We start from the raw sequence: 6,661 nt of genomic DNA, 5'->3' as shown, positions 1-6,661 counted from the left end.
GAGCAACATCACGTCTGGCTGGGTCACCAGCGAGAGACCCCCTTGGGCGTGAATGCGATGAAGGTGGGTGGGTGGGTGGGTGGGTGGTGAGCCCTGGTCTTCAGACCCCACTGGGTTCCTTGTGAGCTGGAAGAACTGAGGACAGGCAGCCTGGCGGCTGCTGGTGTGATTAGACAGGACCCGTGGGGTTTAGTCATGTGGAAAAACCAAGAGAGGAATTGCTGGGATGATGTTCAAGGACAGGACAAAGGGGAAGTCGGTGGAGAAGGAGCAGGAGCCTTTCCTGTAGCCACTGGCTCTTCCTTCCTTCTTTCCTGCCCTCCTTTCCTATAGTATCAATGTACCCAATGAGGTTTCTCTCTTTTGATCCCCTTTAAAATTTTGTTTAATTGTTATTAAACAATTAAACAATTACGGTTACATCAGTCAAGTAAAGAGTACATTTCTTAGCAGATTTTTTTTTTTTTTTTGTCAGTCATGGGGCCTGAACTCTGGGCCTGGGCGCTGTCCCTGAACTCTTCAGCTCAAGGCCAACACTCTACCACTTGAGCCACAGCACCACTTCCAGCTTTTTCTGCTTATGTGGTGCTGAGGAATGGAACCCAGGGCCTCATGCATGCGAGGCAAGCACTCTACCACTGAGCCACCTTCCCAGCCCCAAAAGTACATTTCTTTTTGGACATTTCTTTTTCTCTCTCCTAGTTTTTCCCTCCTTCCCCTGCCCACAAGCTGTATAGTTCATTTGCAATGTAGTGCATCCCTTTCTTTTTCAAGCTGTCTTCTAGAGAGGGCTTTTTTTTTTTCTTTTCAGGATATTGAGGGGATGAGCCTCAGTGAGAGAGACTAGGAAAGTTGTCAGTGTTTGCAAGAGAAAGACTGCATTAGCTAATGGTTTACTTTCACAATGAGAGTCCCCTCTGGAGGGACTGTGGTCTGAACAATACTTGTAAACCTTCAGTGGCCTGAAGGATCACCTAGACCCAGCTGGTCTGGGGAAGAGCAGGCAGGAAATTTCCATCTCTAACTAGTCCCAGGTGCTGCCTAAGTTGGTCCTTCAGCCGCACCTCTGCAACAAGCTAAGAGGACTCTCCATCCAGGGCCCGCTGTGTGGTACTCTCAGGTAGAAGCCAGGACCTTGGGGAGGGGAGGGGATACCCGGAAGCTTTGGGATAGGCTCTTTTGTGGGGAGTAGAAGGAAGCTGATGGTGAGAGTGTCTGTGGATTGGAGTTAATTTATAATTTGGACTGTGATGAGCAACTTCTTTCAGGTAATGGACTTCATGCAGAGGTTGGGGGAGCAATGTGGTGCCTCCTTTGGACTCTTTTCTAAATTAAATTGCTAAGAGATAATTGAAGGCTAAGAGATAGAATGGGTTATAATGGGATTTGTCAAATTCATGTAAGACAAAAGCTGTCACTATTATTTAGCATATATTAATTGTACAAGGGGTTTCATCACATTAACATTCCTGTATATACTGTACTTTGTCAAATTCACACTCTATTACTCTTTGCCCCAAACCCTTTCCTTTCCATTCCATGCCTTTCCTTCCATTTCCTTCCTTCCTTCCTTCCTTCCTTCCTTCCTTCCTTCCTTCCTTCCTTCTTTCCTTCCTTTTCTTTCCTCCTCCTCTTCCTCTTTTTCCTTCTTCTTCTCCCAAAGAGAGAGTCAGTAGGAGGTGTCAGGGGAGATGGATGGCAAGGGGAGAGCATTTCCTTTCCTTTCTTTTCTTCCCTTCATTTCTCTCCCTTCTCCTCCCCTCTCTTCATCTCCCTTTATCTTCTCCTCCCTACTGTTTTTTTCTTCCTCTTCAGTACTGGAGTCTGAATTCAGGAACTTACACTTCCTAGGTAGATGCTCTACTTGAGCCACAGAAACTGTAACTTTAATAAGATGTAAATGAGACCTTTAGTTAATCGCTAGAGTTGAGGAAATTACTATTATAGAGTCCTTGGCTTGGGATCATTGGCCAGTATATGAAGAAGTAGCCTCAAGTATAGTTAGCCATTGCTCTTGGACAACGATAGTACAGGACGTTTGGCAAATTACACCCAGATATAGTGCACTGGTTCCCTTGTTCCTGCCTGTTATTGTGTCCTTTCTGCCTGTCTGTACCATATCAGAGGAAATCAGAACTGGCCCTGAAAAGGTGGAGTGTTATCACTCCCAAAGCTCTATCTTTGGGGGCTCAGAGGTGCAAAAGGCTATTTACAGGGAGGGAAGGTAGGAGCGGATCTGGAAGGCTCCATGCTGAATAGTGTCTTCATTATCCAGGGTGTGTGTCCCTTTTTTCTTCTTTTTTTCAGAGCCCCATGATGGATGGCAGTGGAGTTGCTTCTGTAGCTCTTCACAGACAACATTCTCTTCTGCAAGTTCAAGCTCACATCAACTTCTGTAAGTTGATGCTTTGAACTTAAAGATTGAGGATGGCTCTACAAAGGTCACCAGATGTTCTGGGTTATGTAAATGGACTGCAGGATTGTTTAGCAGTTGCCATCTTAACCAGCTAGGTGGGGTTTCTCTCCAGAATTTAGAATGCTGGGAAAAAGAGAGGGGATGACGTAAAAGGATTAGGGAGGACAGCACCGTAAGCGAGGGTAAACTCTGCTGAGGACAACTCCCCACAGGAGTGGCTCTGTCACACCTCTCAGGTCTTCTCTTATCACTTCAGGCCAGGCTTTAGTTTATAACAAGCATTATGAAAGTACAGTAACAGAGTAGAAGTTTTACCTGGGAGGCTAAGCAGGTGTTCAGGATCATCTGATGTCAAAACTTGGACTAGGTCTCTGGTGTCCAGTTATGTATGTGTATAGAAATATGTCAGTATAGTGTATGCTGATGCTGATTTTTAAAGAGATCTCTTTGTGTTTCTAAATTAAAGTCTGTTCTACTTGGCTGCTCCAATGTCCAGGAAACAAGAGTGAGGAAGGAATCAAATTTATTTAAGGTCTGCGAGGGTCTGTGTGTCTCAAAGCTTTATCTTGGGAAGGCACAAAAGACTTTTATAGGGAGGAAAAGGAGGAGCAGGTCAGGAAGGCTCCATGTTGAATAGGATTTTCCTTATCTAGCGCTTGTGCCTCTCTTTTTCTTTTTCTCTGAGATGGCCTTTTTAGTTTTTCTTCAGAGCATTGCAATGCACCTCCAGCTAGAGTATCTTCTGAAGGTTTCTTTTTCTTTTCCTGTCTTTCTTTCTTTATTGGTTGTGGGGTTAAACTCAATATGGACACTGTCCCTGAAGTTTTTTTGCTCAAGATTAGTGATTTATCACTTTGAGCCACAACTCAACATCCAGTTTTCTGGTGGTTAATTGGAGATAAGAATTTCATGGATTTTCCTGTCTGGGCTGGCTTTGAATTTCATTCCTCAAATCTCAGCCTCCTGAGTAGCTACAATTACAGGCTTGAGCCATCAGTGCCCATCTCTTTTTTGCTTTTCTCTCTCTCTCTCTCTGTTTGACAGGATGTAGATGTAGGATTTAATGGTGGGCATGATTAAAGTGGAAGCAGCCCAGTGGGTGGGCTCACCACTTGTCCAGGGGACTATGTTGGGGGACATGTTTGATCTTACTGCCTTTGTGTATAGGATGCTTATACATCTACATTAACCATTCACTTCTATGAGGTGTAGGATTTCTGGTGGCCAGGACCTAGAACTAGCCTCAATCACATATCCTTTGTTTTTCAGCTGATGGCCATGATTTGGCCAATGGCCACCATGTCCTGGGGTTTCTAAAAGTGTCTTTCATACCTGTCTGGAGAGTGGGGACAGCATGACACCAGAGAGATGAATGTCCCCTGGAAAGCCCCCTGGTCTTTGGGAGGCCCTTAGGGCAATACAAACAAGCAATAGGTGGTTTGTATTACCAAGGAGGCTACTGTGTGCCACCAATGCACACTGTAGCTCTTTTTAGACAGACACATTGCTTTTCTGCAAGTTGACCTTCCATTGGTGTTCATGCTTTCTGTTTGCTGATGCATAGAACTAAAGACTGAGGAAGGGTTGTTATAAGGTCACCAGATGTTCTGGGTTCTGTAAATCCAAAGAAGGATTATTTAGCAGTTAACATCTTAACACTGGTTAGGTGGGGCTTCCCAATAGACTGCAAAAGGATTAGGGAAGGGCGGAAGGGCAAAGGAGAGAGAAGCAAGTAACTCTGCCAATGACAACTACTCAAAGGAGTGGCTCAGTCACACCAGGGCAGACTCACCTGGGCTTTACATGTAGGGTGATTGTGTAATTTATTATTGAAGTTAGATCACTTTTGTCTGGGACAAATGGTAAACTGTCAGGATATTGGTATAGTCATCATGAACCAAGATCATCCTGGAAGACCGGACATAGAAGCCCGTTTTTATTTTTTCCCCTTTTCTAGAAACATCCTTTCCTATTGTCCTTATTGCACAGTGTCTTCAAAGCATTATGAAGCTACACCTGTCATTCAGGACTTGCTGTGATATTTCCCCTGCATCTTGGGTAGACAAGGAAGGTGATAGGAGTCCAAGTACAGATTGTCATATTTAGGATGGCTTCACGTGTGATTTTTTTCCCCTCAACCTTGGGAAACAAGTACACATTCACTAGACACTTCATATCAAATTCTGAATGTTAATTTCCCCCCCAGGCTAGTGATGTGCAGCCTGATCTTCCATCAAGATTGCCTTACAAGTAGAGGCAATGAGGCACACTTCCCTTCAGCCATGAGATTATGAGGATGAGTAACTGACAGGCAGCAAGGTGCTGTGTGACTAACCTATGATGCTCAGTATCTTAGGTGTATTAAATACATTTTCATCTTATGTTGTTGTCGACTTAGGATGACTTATCAGAGCACAGGCTCATCATAACTGGACAGTAATTGTATTTCTAGTTATGCAGGCGGAAGTCTGTCCTCTCCTACTATGATCCTTTGCCTTGTTTTTCCTGAGAATCTCTATATAAGTAAGATCTAGATGAACATGCACAGAGCCTCTGAGGGTGAAGTGGGGTAAATTGATGCTGGCACCTCACAGTGGAGGAAATGGATGAGAATGTCATGAGGGGCCATTGCGCTATGTGCTCTATGAGGTTATGCAACCTGCACAAGGCTCTGGGCAGCCCTGTGTGGCCGCCTGAGGAAGGAAGGAAGCGTTGAAACATGAAAGTAGGATTGTTTCTAGGGGACCAAGGACTCCTGTTAGCCAGACACTTAACGTTTAATCAGACTAAGGTGAAGCCTTAGCTGTCTGGACCAGAGGCACCTTGGCATCTCCAGTTCTTTCAGGGTAAAGGTTGGGGGAGGATGTACCCTGATATACACATCATGGGACCAGTGGGACCCCAGCTCACACTGCACTGTGGCTGGAGGCAAGGACAGAAAGCTGAGTGAATCTCAGTCATTCTCTGCCAAGGTGAATGAGGCCATGCCATCTTGCTAGCTGTAGATGAGGACGTTCTTCCTGCATTGTCTCTACATTTGTTCTTCCTGGGAAATCCTCAGTATTTTCAGCTTTCTGTGTCATGTTCCTCCACCTGACATCACACGGGGAAAGGCATCATGGCAGGACAGCTTTGACACCAGGCAGGTGAGGAGCCAAGTTCAGCTTGGTCAGTAAGCACAGTGAGACTTTGGGCCATACCTTGTTTTCTGTGTGGAATCTGACTGCTAATGTCTCCCTTGTTACTGCTGCCAGGACAATGAGACCCCAGTTCCTAGCTCACAGCAAGAACTCAGCTAAGCAGCACAGAGCTGCAGTGTGATCTTCTCCCACCCAGATAGAGTACAATAGATTCAGATTATGATGGAAAAACGTGATGTTAGGAGACAGGGAAGATGATAGTAGAAAACAGGTACCTGTAGGTCAAAGAGATAGCAAGAACTTTAGAAATATTTGGTGAATTAATTATCCTCCTGTCTTCTGTTGAAACACAGACAAGTCTTTAGTATTGATTTTAGTTGTCTAGTTTTTAGAAGTGGCACATTTGCCTTTTAAAATACTATCATCATGTACACACAATAAAGTAGCAGGATTCAACATCAGCATAAAATCCAGCAGTTTTTATGTACATGAATAATAAATTCATGGAAACAATCCCATTCAGACCCAAATGAAATGAAATAAAATGATGAAATGAAATGAAACATCTAGGCACTAACTTAACCAGAGATGTTAAGCATCTATATAATGAAAATTATAAAGACCCAAACAATGTAACTGTAGAATACACTAGAAGATAGAAAGACGTCCAATGTTTGTGAATCTGCAAAATTAATACTGTGAAAATGGCCACTACTATTGAAAGAAATCTGCAGGTTCAATGTGATACCCACCAAAACTGGGGGTTCGGGAGGGAAATAACTGGGAGAAAATGAGGGTGGGGCTGACACTGTTCAAAAAGAAATGTACTCATTACCTGACTTAAATAGCTATAACGCCTCTGTATATCACCTATACAATAAAAGTTAAAAATAAAAGCATTCCAACAACAATTCCACTGTAATTCTAGTTACTCAGGAGGCTGAGAATGAGAGGATCATAGTTTGAGGCTAACCCATGTAGAAAAGTTTACAAGATCCTTTCTCAATTCTTAGCTGGGAAGAGTAACATGTCAAATATTCCCCAGATCGATATGTAGATAACTGGAATAAAGAAAGATGAAAATGTACAAAATTGATTTTCCTTC

General features: G+C 43.7%; 1 pseudogene; it reads right to left on the bottom strand.

The window, feature by feature from the left end:
* Nucleotides 1-3,808: 3,808 nt before the first annotated feature.
* On the bottom strand, nucleotides 3,809-3,934 carry LOC122104464 (annotated as a pseudogene).
* Between the last annotated feature and the right edge of the window lie 2,727 nt (nucleotides 3,935-6,661).

This window comes from Dipodomys spectabilis, unplaced genomic scaffold (assembly GCF_019054845.1).
Source record: "Dipodomys spectabilis isolate Male_0828 unplaced genomic scaffold, ASM1905484v1 ptg000024l, whole genome shotgun sequence".
NCBI classification, from domain to species: domain Eukaryota; kingdom Metazoa; phylum Chordata; class Mammalia; order Rodentia; family Heteromyidae; genus Dipodomys; species Dipodomys spectabilis.
This window is presented reverse-complemented; position numbering and strand designations above follow the sequence as displayed.